The sequence below is a fragment of the Carcharhinus amblyrhynchos genome, chromosome 8 (genome assembly GCF_965287045.1).
Source record: "Carcharhinus amblyrhynchos chromosome 8, sCarAmb.v2.hapA, whole genome shotgun sequence".
NCBI lineage: Eukaryota > Metazoa > Chordata > Chondrichthyes > Carcharhiniformes > Carcharhinidae > Carcharhinus > Carcharhinus amblyrhynchos.
In genome coordinates, this window is record NC_137331.1 from 77361975 (window position 1) to 77376363 (window position 14389).

The 14389-nt window shown below is 38.8% G+C and overlaps 1 protein-coding gene across 2 annotated transcripts in view; it reads right to left on the reverse strand.

Moving 5' to 3' along the window:
* Positions 1-14389, reverse strand: part of LOC145346696 (tyrosine-protein kinase Yes) — an 82914-nt gene that overhangs the window by 54631 nt on the left and 13894 nt on the right. The window contains exon 2 of one of the 2 annotated variants that reach the window (XM_080194304.1): positions 296-463. The exons of the other annotated variant lie outside the window; for it this stretch is intronic. The gene's annotated coding sequence lies outside the window, so the exon portion shown is untranslated. The remainder of the gene's footprint in view (positions 1-295; positions 464-14389) is intronic. 2 annotated transcript variants of the gene reach the window in all.

Sequence of the window (14389 nt, forward strand, 5' to 3'; positions counted from 1 at the left end):
TGATGCAGTGGTGTTCTCAAGGTGTAGAGCCAATTGACACTCTGTAACAGACAGTTGCGTACAGTCCCTTGTGGATTATGACTAGTTACTTACGTACATATTAGCTTTATAGGATTTCTAACATACACTTGATTTAATGCTATGGGAAACTGGGCCTCCGTTTAAAATATCCATTGGACAGACAGCACCTCCCTTGATACAGTACTCACTCAGCAGTGAATCGAAAGCACAGTTTAGATAGTGACCTGGACTTAAGAGTAGTAATGGTGGTGAAACTTCCAGCATTTGTCATTACCCTGTGAAAATGACAGCAATTTCTGCTGGTTAAATCCAGAATTTGCTTCCAATGTTTCCTTGCTTCTCCATTGGGTGTACTGTTGACGTTCCCGCAGATGACAATCTTTAGAAATCACTTGACTGATGAGAATTTCCCTTTTCCTGGTGCAATATCGCTGTTACAAACCTGCAAAAAGGTTACGCCTCATTAATGAGATGTAACTGGGTTTTTAACAGCTTGCTAAGTCATAACCTTCCTGAAAAACCTAATTTTAAATGTGTGTAACATGATAAAAAAATTCCATGATATTAAAATTTTTAATTATGTTCATGAAGATTGAAGGAAAAATCAATGCATTTTACTTCCTGGTTTGCTGGGAGGGAGATTTCTTCAACATGATTGGAGGCTTACCCTGCTTAACGTCTCTAAGTTTAATAGCTCCAAGCTCCACTTCAATGATCCCTTGCTCAATTATATCACTATCGTCACATACCTAGCAATCTCCTTGAACTGATGCCAGATTCAAATTAATGTTGGGAAATGTGAAATCCCAATCACAAATCACTAGCTCTTTGTGCACTGCTTTCCTGGAGGTCAACAGCAAGTACTGTCATTTTGCTACTCACTGAAATGTGGCACTTACGATTTAAGCTGGGATCCTAGAAGTGGGTTGAAGCTATTAACTTGCAGTGCATTTCTCATTTTAGTTGACTCTCTAACACAATTTCCATGGTACCTAACAATGAAATTTTTTTCAGCAATGACACACTGTTTTCATTTGAGTAGCTCAGATTAATTTTTAGAAAAATGTAGATCCCTTGGATTTTTGTTGATCTTTGCAGACAATGCCTGATACAAATGAACATTTAAAAACCATTTCCTTGCTGAAGAGCTTAATTTCTGTACTGGGCCTTAAACTCAATTCCCAGCATTAATGTTTGATCACTAATCCAAGGTCAGATAATACAATGGATATTAATCAGTTTCACAATTGATTAAAAGGTTGCCAGCCAGTGCAAGTTAACTTCTAAATCTGCTATGTAAACTTGAAATGGAGACAACTAAATATATTTATGACAAGCTCATTAAAAAATATTCAAACCACATTTCCCAAACAATGTAAAAATGCAGACTTCTACTTTCTTCCAAATTGCCAATGATTTGTGAAAGAAATTCATTCTTCAACATTCTACTAGTCAAACAGTACTGTATAAAGAAAAACACATGGCAGCAAAAACAAGGTAGGGAAGGGAACAGAATGTTGTATCACCCATGCCTAGAGGTAGGAAGTGAATATGTGAAACCCATGCATCCTCCTTGCCTGATGGCAGGAACACCCTTAAAGAAAGCAGAAGTTTCCAACTACCCCCTCTTTTTTAGGAATTTCAGCGAAAAGCATACAAGTATATTTAACTTTTACATGGACTTGACCAGCCTCAGACAGCTGGGACGGACATCTCATTTTTCAGTCAGCTGTTCAAGATTCACAAAGTAGGTTCCTTTCACTTACAAACCATGACAGCTGACAGAAAAGTCACCCCCAGCTGTGGTCCAAATCTCTGTCTCAATGGAATAAAGAGCTTTAAAACATCACATTTCAAATTGCTTTGGCAACACTTGATTGGGAAAACAGCAGCTGTATTAAAAGGATTGCAACTTGGTGCATTGCTGGAAGTGGTCAGGGAGTAAAAATGAAGCAGTACCTGTAACACCACTTGACACTATCAACTGACATGGCTATTCACCCAGGTTAACATACTGCCTCCATTGTCCTTCATAGAAAACACCATTTATTTAAAGATAAAAATCTTGGCTCCTCCTCCTAACATTTTTCCCATGCCTTTTTGGCTAGGGAGAAGGCTTCTGGTCGTTACAGCACTTCATTTAAAAGAATGTCAGTCATTACAAGGTAAACCGGTTTAAATTAAACCAAAATCAATTATAGTCATTTCAAAGTTAACAGATTTAAATGGAATCCAAATTAATTTTAGTGCTGCTACATATATTCAAATTAGACAGGTAGTTGAGAGGGAGGGACAAGGTGGAGAGAGGATGAGGAAATAACTTCGACGGAACTATCAGCATAATTGTTTTTAGCCATTGTGCTCCTAATTTAATTGAAGGAATCCCAAATATCATTTCATTAAGTTAGTTCTTTTTTGTCAATTTTTAGGCAACTACAGTTAGCAATTCGACTCCCAATAGCTCGGATCAGTTTTTGCTGTTCTATGCATAATATGGTTTTACTAATAATGAGTATCTGCACACATATGGACTACTTCATTGCTTACTTACTTTTTTCAATTCTGACACTATTTTCTTCAATCATTTAATTTGTTTATTTCTAGTCCACCAGCACCAGGATCTACCACATTGAGGATTTTTTTTTGGTGGAGAGGAATTAAGATCCAAGTGCTAGAAACAGGTGTGGGTCGAAAAGGAGAACGAGATTTTGACTATTAAAAATAATTAACATTTTACAGCAAATTATACTTTGTATACTTCATTTAGTATTGGAAAATACTGCAACAATTACTAACGAACATTCTGTACTGTCCTACACTGTATACATTACTGTAGCTACATTGTAATTAAAAAGCAAGCCCACACCAAGCAGCTATTTGCAAGGTCAATTGGCTTTTTCAGAAGTTGATAGCTTACAGGGCCTAGTGAAATCCAGATGCTTGAGTACATTTAGGTTGTATTTTCTGAGTTGTACAGCACACCAATTCCACTGAATCTAATTCTAAGCGTTAAATATTTATATATGGTAATTTTCCAGTTGTCAGTAAGGAGACATTTGTAGCAAGTTGCAAGAACAAGATACATAATAATGCTTTTCTTCATCGAAACTTACAAACTGCTCTGATGCTGCATCTAACTCATTTCCTCAGCTGTAAGCAAGCTACAATCAATTTATCAAAGTTATCAGCCAAGAAAAATAGAAACATTTTGAATTATCAGGAACATCAACATGTGAAGAGTGAAGTGAAGACATGTTCTGATCAAAAAACTTCAAGATCAGCTCCAAAAGCTCATGGATGGTCAGTGCCACGCCTGCATCATATTCTACCTCACCATCTTTGTCAAGAAAATTAGATATGAGACAAGGTGTTGTGTCTCCACTATTGATCAGGCTCAATAACACACCACTGGAAGCAGTCATCTTGGATTTATTGCAATAGATAACTCTTCATCAAAGCAAGTTGTGACCATAAGATCATATGAAATGGGAACAGGAGTAGGCCATTTAGCCATTGGAGCCTGCACCACCATTTAATAAGATCATGAGTGATCTAACACTCAAGAGGTCACTTTCCTGTCTTATCTCCAACTCTCAATTCCCCTACTGATTAAAAACCTATCTCAGCTTTGCAAACACTCAAGGACACAGCCTCCAAAGCCTTCTGGAATAAAGATTTCAATAGATTCACCACTCAGAAGAAATTCTTCTTCAAATCCATCTTAAATGAGCATCCTCTTATTCTGCAACTGTGCCCTCCAGTCCTACACTCTCCCACCAGTGGAAACATCCTCCCAACATTTACTCTACCTAACCACCTGAGAATCTGATCTGTTTCAATCATTTCACCCCTCATTCTTCTGAGCTCCAAGGAGTACAGAATCAAACTGTTCAATCTTTCTTCATACGGCAATGTCCAATACCCAGGATCATCCTAGAACAAAATTAGAAAATGCTGGAATAGTCATCCAGACTCCAAACATTAGATCTAGTCTCTCTCCATAGATGCTGTCAGACATGCTAAGATTTTCCAATATTTTCTATTTTTGTTTCAGATTCCAGCTTTCACAGCAATTTGCTTTTATCATCCTAGAAAACCTCCTGTACTGCCTCCAATGATAATATATCTTTCCTTAAATAAGGGGACCAAAGCTGTACAAGTATTCTAAATATGCCCTCACTAGCACCTGTACAGTTGCAGCCTTTATATTCCAGCCCCCTTGAAATAAAAGCCAACATTCCATTTGCCTTCATGAACAAGAAGTCCTAAGTTCCTTTGTGCTATAGCTTTCTGCAGTCTCTCTCCATTTAAATAATAATTCTTTCTTCCAAAATGAATAATCTCACATTTTTCCACATTGAATTCCATTTGCTTAATTTCTGCCCATTCATTGTACCTCTGCAAACTATTTATAATTTTCTTAAAACCTATTCAACACATGCACTGGAAAAGCAGTCATAAATTTTAAACAACTAGCAAAGAAGGCATGGAAAAACAAACTGACGCACAGGAACAAGATGCTCATCTACAAGGCCTGTATCCACAGCACATTGCAGCAATGCCTGGTAAATTTACACCTACCAAGAAAAAATTATGGTTTAATAATTTTCATCTCGTGTCTAAAACATCCAAGGCACCAATGAAAGAGCCCTTTCTAGGACAAACATGTTGGCGCGAATCAAGCAAAGAATGTTTCCCTGGACATGTGTATAGGATGGAGGTTACTGGGGAGGTAGCTCATGCCAAGAGGGCAACAGGGCACCATAGCTCTGATTCAAGGGTGCTATCAAAAAAGGCATGAAAGTTTTCAGTATCAATCTCGACAAATGGAAGACAATAGCTGACAATCGATGCCATTGACCACACCAGCCATTATCAGACAGAAATTAGCCACCACAAAGACATGGGGTTTCAGAAGCACCAAAACATTACTAACAAGGCTTCAGCACAGATCACCCTGTGACTTGTTCGGCTATCATCCATTCATGGTTTGTGGGCATCGCTGGCTGGGCTAGCATTTATTGTCCATAAATAGCGCATATTGCCCATCTAATCTCACCGAAGTCCCAAGGCTGCATTTCCATCATGTTTTACAGATGGAAGTCAATCAAACCAATAATTTAAGTTGCACATAGTCAAAAGCCTTTATATAAAATAAATCTATGCATGACTACAGGCTATAAATGTTAGGACATCTAAACGCCAAATATTGTACAATGTTTCACTAATACCAGTAGATTATATTTGAACTTAATGACCAGTATTATGATTTTATATAGCTTCTCAGGTGCCACATTAACGAAAACACATGTAATCTGCAGGCCTATAATTAACAATGCTAGGTCCTCCAAGGACTGATTCCAGCCTAGAACATTTAATCATGGTACCTTAGGGTACCTTAATAAAATGACAGACTTCTTCAGACTTATAATAATTCACTATATTACTAGAATGATATTTTACACTTAAAATTAAAACTTTAGAATGTCAACCAAGTTTTGATGCGACACGAGGTTGGACTTATAGCTCTTCAGGCTTCAAGTACTGATCATTTTGACTAAAATTGACAGAAAAACTGCAGACAGAGCACTGAACTAATATGACTGCATACAATGTAAAGTAAAAATGTATTTATTAGTCACAAGTTAAGTTTACATTCACACTGCAATGAAGTTACTGTGACAGTCCCCTAGTCACCACACTGGTCCGTTTGGGTACACGGGGGCAGAATTTAGCATGGCCAATTCACCTAACCTGCACATCTTTGGACTGTGGGAGGCAACCGGAACACCGGAGGAAGCCCATGCAGACACGAGACCTCGCTAAATATTTTTAAGACGCGGGTTGATGGGTTTTTGATAAGCGAGGGGATTAAGGGTTATGGGGAGAGGGGGGGAATGTGGAACTGAGACACGACAGATCAGCCATGATCTTATTGAATGGCGGGGCAGGCTCGAGGGGCTGGATGGCCTACTCCTGCTCCTATTTCTTGTGTAATGTGCAGTGACCCAAGTCAGGAACTGAACCCGAGTCCCTGGCACTGAGAGGCAGCAGTGCTAACCACTGTGCCACCATGCCGCCAGGAGAGGAAGAGAGCAAAATCACTTTTCCAGTGAGACTTGTACCATTCTTTTTAAAGGTTGCCTGTTTGCATTGTGGTTTGTTCAACGTTTTCAGTATTTAACTTGATATGTCGCTAAAATAATCAGCATCATAAACAATATACAACAAAGCCCCACTGTAGTTCAGATATACAGCGAAGCCTCATGTCAAAACAAAACTATTGTTTACCACAGTGGACTTTACTACACAGCTCTCAAAACAGAAGTGTGAAGGTTTGCACATCAATATAATGGCTCAGTAATGCCCTTTTCGGAGGTCCTGCTCATGATTGACCAGTTTAAGGATTTTTATTTCTGTTTTGAGCCTAAAATAATACCTGCTCATGAAGTTACAATTGTTTTTTATGTTGTCACCTTAATGCTCATTTCACTCTAATTTGGTCTGTTTCTCTTGTGGTTTTTCACTCGTGTTCCAAATTTTGTACACAATTCTTGAATTTTCTCTGTTTTTTGTACTTATTCAATACAAGCAACTGTTAAGATCGCATACATCCAAGGCTTAGAATGTATTAAAAATGTTACAGCTAAAAAGCGATGGATTTACTTTTGTAACTAAATCACTGAAATGAAGGGACGATAAAGCCAAACTTACCGAGGCAGTTCTGTACATAGAGTTTTTTTTTGCTTATCCCAGATAAAGTGATGAGATAAGCATCTACTCATTGTAACACTGTGCCAGGGTCCTTCAGTACTAAACAACACATTTACAACCTAAGACTAATGCAGTGGATGACCTACAACCATCATTGGAAAAGGCAACACTACAGTTAATGTGAGCCTAAGAATTTTCTTCTAATCATTTAGGAAGAGTGCAGGTAACTTTTCAAATGATATAAGCCAGAGAGATAACAGGAATTTATTTAAGCACAATGGTGGTTTATTGCTGTTGAGACAGAAAAAGTTCAGCTCTAATAAAAGCAACATTATTAAATGATATTGATGGGTTGATGGAATGGGCAGTAAAGTGGCAGATGAATTTTAACAGAGAAGTGTGAGGTAATGCATTTAAGGAGGTCAAACAGTTGTAAGGAATACACTAGTTATAAGGAATATAGTAAGAAGCATAGATGAAGAGAAAAATCTTGGCTACAAACACACAGGTCCCTAAAGGCTGCAATTCAAGTAGACATGGTTTTAAGGAAGGCATATAGAATGCTTGTTTTCAATTGCAAAGGATAGAATATAAAAGGATATAATGCTTGAATTGTATCAAACACCAGTGAGGCCATAATTGGCGTATTGTGTGCAATTCTGATCAACATAGTACAGGAAGAACATAATTGCTCTGGAGTGCAGAGGAAGTTTACAAGAATGCTGCCAGGGCTAGAAAAGTATAGCTATGAGGAGAGGTTAGGCTATTTTCCTTGAAACGAAGAAGGCTGAGGGATGACTTGATAGAGATTTACAAAATAGGAGGGGAAGAGATAAGAGTGAACTGGATAAAATTTCTAGAAAATTCTAGAACCAGGAGATACAGATTCAGGGTATAAGTGGCTGTAGGTGTAGAGAGGACATGAGAAAGAACATTTTTATGCAAAGCGTGGTGGGTGTCTGGAATTCACTGCCCGAGGTGCTGGTGGAGGCAGAGACACTAAACTCTTAAGTCATACCTGGACCTGCCTCTTAAGTGCTGTAAGCTACAGGGCTATGGGCCAGGCACAGAACAGTAGGATTACAAAGGGCACTTGGGTATCTTCTGGCTGGCATGGACAAAAATGGGCCAAATGGCTTCATTCTGAGCTGTAACTTTTCTTTGGTTTCTATACTCAATAATGTGACTTACATTTTGTCACCAAAGTATATTATTCCCAAATGTATGTCAGCAATTTCACTGGCCATATTTATTGATAGTTTTTGACTTCTCTAAGTAATCTGCTCCAATTACTGTAAAATCTATTAGTCCTAAATTTTTGAAAAAATGCAAAAAGCTTAAAAGATCTTAAATTGATCCCTGACAATTTCTTCACTTGCTAATTAATGCATGAATCTCTTAAAATTAATGCTGAACACTTCATGAAAAATTTAAAAACCTGAGGAAACCGGCAATTAATGCTCCATGTTGTTTCATTGAAAATAAATGCGAATCTGACTGTGCCTAGTTACAAAATTGCCACTTGTACCTAGAATGTTTCCAGGATGCATGACTGATAATTCCTCATTATAGTGGTTGAGCTTATTTTCTCAAATAAACTCAACTTTGAACTCCCTTCAGCAACAGAATGTCACTTACAATTTTCATTGTAATACATACTGATTTGACCAGATTTTTGTTCATGGGGCATCTAATACTTGGATAATCTAAAATGCTTAATAATTTTCAAACCATATTACTGAAGAATCCAAGAATGGCAGTTTTGTTTAGCAGACATGTAGTGCATACTTGTTTCCAGTGGGAACAGACCCCTTTTGCACCTGAAATACCTAATTATATTGTTGTGACATTGAATTTTAGATATTTAGCTAACACAAGGCATAAAATGGGCAGATATAAACAAATTATGAGTGCTGGAATCTGAAACAAGAACAGAAAATGTTGGAAAATCTCACCAGGTCTGACAGCATCTGTGGAGAGAGAATAGAGCCAACGCTTCGAGATAGATGACCCTTTGCCAGAACCACTTGCAAAAAGGAGGATCACTATCAATCTGGTAAATTATGAATTTTGTTCACAGGAATATTTGATAAGCACAGGAAACATGAGACAATTGGGGAATTTCATCTGAGTAATATAATGTTCTCCTGATGACACAACTTAAGATATCATCCAATTCTCCAAAGTTACTGCAAAATGCAATGTAGGAAATCTGAACCCTCAACAAAATAATGCCGAAAATACCCAGATCAAGGTGGAGAAAGAAAGTTTTCAAGTTGGATTTTGCCAATGTTCTTACTTTTTAAAACTTCTTTCATGGGGCATGGGTGTCACAGGCTAAGATGGCTATAAGACTTAGGAGCAAAAGTGGCCATTTGACCCACTGAATCTGCTCCACCATTCAATGAAATCATGACTGATCTGATATGATAATCCACAACTCCAACTTCCTGCCTAATCCCCATAACCCTCTATTCCCTGACTCATTAAAAATGTATATCGCATACTTAATGACCCAACCTCTAGGGCCCTCTGCAATGAAAAATTCCACAGGTTCACTACAGTTAGAAGAAATTTCTCCTCATCTGTGACAGGTGACCCTTTATTCTGAATTTATGCCATCTGGTCCAAGATTCTCCCACAAGGGCAAACAACCTTTCAGCATTTACCTCACTAAGCCGCACTGAAAATCCCATATGGCTCAATAAGATCATCTCTCATTCTTCTGAACTCCAGAGTACAGTCCCAACCTACTCAACCTTGTCTCATGAGAAAATCCCTCCATACCCTGGTCAACCTAGTGAACTTTCTCTGGACTGCCTAATACCCATTTATTTTCCTTAGATAAGGGGGTCAAAACTGTTCAGTACTCCAGGTATGGTCCAATTAGTGCCTTGAGAACAAAGCCAACATTTTGAGCCTGGATGAGTCTCCATCAGAGCTTTGATGCGGGGAATCGGAATTATAGACCAGTTAGCCTGATGTCGGTTGTGTGGAGAAATTGCAAGAGTTCATTATAAAAGACTTAATAGCAGAGCACTTGGAAAACAGTGGCAAGATCGAACCGAATCAGCATGGATTTCCTGAAGGGAAATCATACTTGAAAAATCTACTGGAATTCTTTCAGAATATAACTAGCAGAGTTGATGAGGGGAAGCCTGTGGGTGTGGACTATTTGGACTTTCAGATAGCTTTTAACAAGGTCCCACGTAAGAAATTAGTGCGCAAAATTCAAGTACATGGCATTAGGCGTGGTGTATTGAAATGGATAGAAAACGGGTTGGCAGAGAGGAAACAGTAAGAATAAACGGGTCTTTCTCCAAGTAGCAGGTGGTGATTAGTGGTGTGCTAGGACTCCAGCTATTCACAAGGCACCTTAATAATTTTGATGAGAGATTTAAATTTAACATCTCCAAACTGGCAGATGACAAAGCTGGGTAGAAGGCTGAGCTGTGAGGAGGATGCAAAAATGCTTCAGCGTGATTTCAACAAGTTGATTGAGTGGGAAAATGTATGGCTGATGCAGTATAAAGTTTTAAAAGTTTATTATCAGTCACAAGTTGGCTTACATTAACACTAAAATGAAGTTACTGTGAAAATCCCCTAGTCGCCACACTCCGGTGCCTACTCTAGTACACTGAGGTAGAATTTAGGATGACAGATGTGCCTAACCAGCACATCTTTTGAACTGTGGGAGGAAACCCACACAGACACAGGAAGAATGTGCAAACTCTACACAGACAGTGACCCAAGCCTGGAATCGAACTTGGGTCCCTGGCGCTGTGAGGTAGCAGTGCTAACCACCGTGCCGCCCCTATAAAGGTGGATAATTGAGAGATTAACCCCTTTGTAGCAAAAAAAAGGTAGGTTATCATCTGAAAGGCTATAGATTGAGAGAGGGGAATGTGCAATGAGACCCGAGTGACCTTGTATACCATTTGCTGAAAGTAAGCATGCAGGTGTAACAGGTGTTGAAGAAGGCAAATCATACATTGGCCTTCATAGCGAGAGGATGAGTATACAGGAACTGCAGTTACACAGAACCTTGGTGAGACCACACCTGGAATACTGTTTTGGTCTCCTCATCTGAGGAAGGATGTTCTTATTATGGAGGAAATGCTGCAAAGGTTCACCAGACTGATTCCTGGATTGTGGGACTCATGTACATTGAGTCGGTTAGGATTATATTTGCTAGTGTTAAGAAAAATGAGCAGAAATTTCATAGAAACCTATGAAATTCTAACATGGGTAGGCAGGGTAAAGGCAGGAAGAATGTTCCCAAAGGCATTGGAGTCCACACCAGAGTCACAGTCTGAAAATGCAGACAGATCATTTAGGGTTGAGATGGGGAGAAATTTATTCACTAAGCCTATGGAATTCTCCACCAGAGAAGGCAGTTGAGGCCAAAACATTGTTTTCAAGAAGAAGTTAGATATGTATCTTGGGGTTAATGGGATCAAAGGGTATGGGGGAAGTGAGAACAGGTTACTGGGTTGGATGGTAGCGATGATCACAATGAACGCTGGAGAAGGCTCAAAGGGCTAAATGGCCCACTTCTGCTTGTATTTTCTATGTTTATATATTTTATTAGGGGTTAGCCATGCCTTGCTAATTTAATTAATTTTTGAGGAAGTAACAAGGAAGATTGATAAGGATAGTGCAGTGGATATTGCCAGACATTTGACACGGTTAAACATGGCAGACTAGTCAGAAAAGCAAAAGCATGTGGGATACAGCAGAATGTGGTGAGTTGGATCCAAACTTAACTCAGCAGCAAGAAAATGGCAGAGTACTGAACAAATATTGTGCGTCTGCCTGACAGCTGAAGACAAGTTTCGGACCAGAAATTAACAGTAACCTGAAGGCAAAAAAGTGAGGAAATGAAAATGTACTGGAGAGATTTGAGGGACTAAAATCCAACATATTCTCAAAGTAATGGCCTACACCAAAGGCTTCCAAAACAGACAGCTGCAGAGATAGTGGATGGGCTCGCTACAATTTTCCAAAAATCCTTATATTTGAGAATGGTCCAATCAGTTTCTTTTTTTTTTAAGCGCTACTGGCCGGGCCTGCATTTCGTAAGAATCATAAGAACTAGGAACAGGGGAGGCAAATTTAGCCTCCTGAGCCTGCAAATACAATTATGGCTGATCTCATCTTGGTGTCAAACTCCACTTTCCTGCATGTTCACCATATCCTTTCACACCTTTACTAATTAAAAAATCTGTCCACCTCTTCCTTCAATTTATTCAAGGTCCCAACATCCATCACACTCTGTGGTAATGAATTCCACAGACTCACAACCCTTTAAGAGAAGTAATTTCCTCCCATCTGTTTTAAATTTGTGACCCCTTATTCTAAAACTATGACCTCTTCTTTTAGATTGCTCTACCACAGGAAACATCCTCTCCACATCTACTTTTTCAATTCCCCTCATTTAGATCTATTCTCATTCTTCTAAACTCTGGGGAGACAGGCTTAAACTGTCCAATCTCTTTTCCTAAGACAAACCTCTCATCTCTGGAATCAATCAAGTGAACCACCTCCAATGTAACTACATTCCTCCTCAAGGGGACCAAAACTGTACACAATATTCTAAGCGCAGTCTCACTAATGCTTCGTATAGTAGCAGCAACACATCACTACTTTTATAGTCTATTCCTTTAGGAACTAATGCCAATTTTCATTTGCCTTCTGATTACCTCCTGTACCAATACTAGCTTTCTGCGATTCATGCATGAGAACACCCAGATCCCTCTACACCAAAGCACTCCAAAATTTCTCTCCATTTAGATAATTTAACTTACCAAAATGAATAATCTCACACTTATTCATGTTAAACTCATTCTGCCAAATTTTGTTCCATTCACTTAACCTACCTATACCCTCAAGTTGGTGATGACCTTATGAAGGTTAGCTAAAAGCTGTGAATTCGCAATGCTTAATTTTCTTTGCAATAGGTTGGTAGGTGGGCTCCAGAAAAAAGTTACCCAGCGAAGGCTGCTCACAAAGTACATTGACTTTTAAATCAGCAGTAGATATTGCAGTGTCAATGGAGCTGGCAGCACAAGAGGCTTTGCAGAAAGGAGTTGCAGTGAAGATCCACAAAATGTAGACCAATACAAATAACACTGCAAAACTACAAGCATGTTACTGATGTGCACATGTTGGACACTCAGCAGGGGAATGCTTGTCTAGGGAAAACAAGTGCAAGAGTCATGGCAAATAGGGCCACATTGCCAATGTATGCTGGATATGGCAAACTTTCCCTACACCAAATGTGTGCATGAAAAATGAATACCTTGAAGTCTATAAAAAGAATCTATAAGATGACAGGCAAAGATGAAAACCCCTTAAAAGATAATGTATCAAGCCAACTGAAGCTAGGCGTTTTATCAGTTCAGGGTGATTTACAGCATTTTGCATATTCCCAATATTCAATGGTGAGTTAGTCAAAATGGAGGTTGATACTGGGGCGGCAGTATCATTGATATGAGACAATATGTAAGCAGAAGCTAAAGCATCAGCTGTTGAAACCATCAAATGTTATTCTATGAATGTATACAGAAGAGGTCATGCCACCATTAGGGTGAAAGTGGAAGTGAATGGACAATGCTTCTCCATATTATCTTTGGGAACTTGCCTGCTTTATTTGGTAGCGCCTTGTTGAGAAAATTAAACTCAACAGCTGTAAATCAGCAGGTTGATGAGAAGATTGACCTACAGCAATGTTCAGAAAAGTACAAAAGTATGTTTGAAAATTCACTGGGCTCAGTGACAGGAATTGAAGCCAAGCTCATAATTAAGCCCAACAATATGCTAATATTCTAAAATTTGAAACAGCCAGAAGTAGTGATCATGAAATCCATGAGAAGCTGGATGAAATATTTGCTAGATTTGATAGACCAGAGCAAATAGTAAGTGACAATGGGGCCCAGTTCACTTCTAGAAGACTATTTGAAAGGAAATAGTATACAACACATCAAGTTGGTTCTGTACCATTCACCTATAATGGATTGGTTGAATGATCTGTACAGTCACAAACACTCAAAGCATTAAAGACCCAAGGGATATTGTCAAAACAAGTAAATAACTTTTGACATCGTATAGGAACACTGTGCATGCAATGACACAGAGTTCACCAGCTATGCTGTTTTTAAAAAGAAAGTTTGACTTCTTGGTACCACCTGAAACTTCAGAGGTTGTCAAACAACAACAAAAAGCACAAACTGCTTAGCAAGAACTGAACACAAAAAAGAGAGCATTTACTCAGGGAAAACAACCAACTTAACACTACCAATGAAAAACCTCATTTCTTTTTGTTCAAGTTCCCAATCAACACAAGCTGATTTTCCCCTTCCAACCCATAGCACTGAAGCTAAGTATAGCACTTAGCTGCTTTTCAAAGTATGAGCAGTTACCTCTGCATAGTCCAAAAACTTTGGACCTTTTCTCATCTGGACAACTTAATGCAACATTAAACAGTGTCTTTATTTACAATGCCATATCACACACAGCAAATCTTTATTTCCATCTCCTGTGCCATACGGAGTCTCTGAATCAGTCTGGAAGGCAGAGCATATTGAGCTGTAAACTTCCACAGTTCAAGTTAATGTTTTGTGACTGGCTGCACTGGGGGTTGGTAAGGGAATAA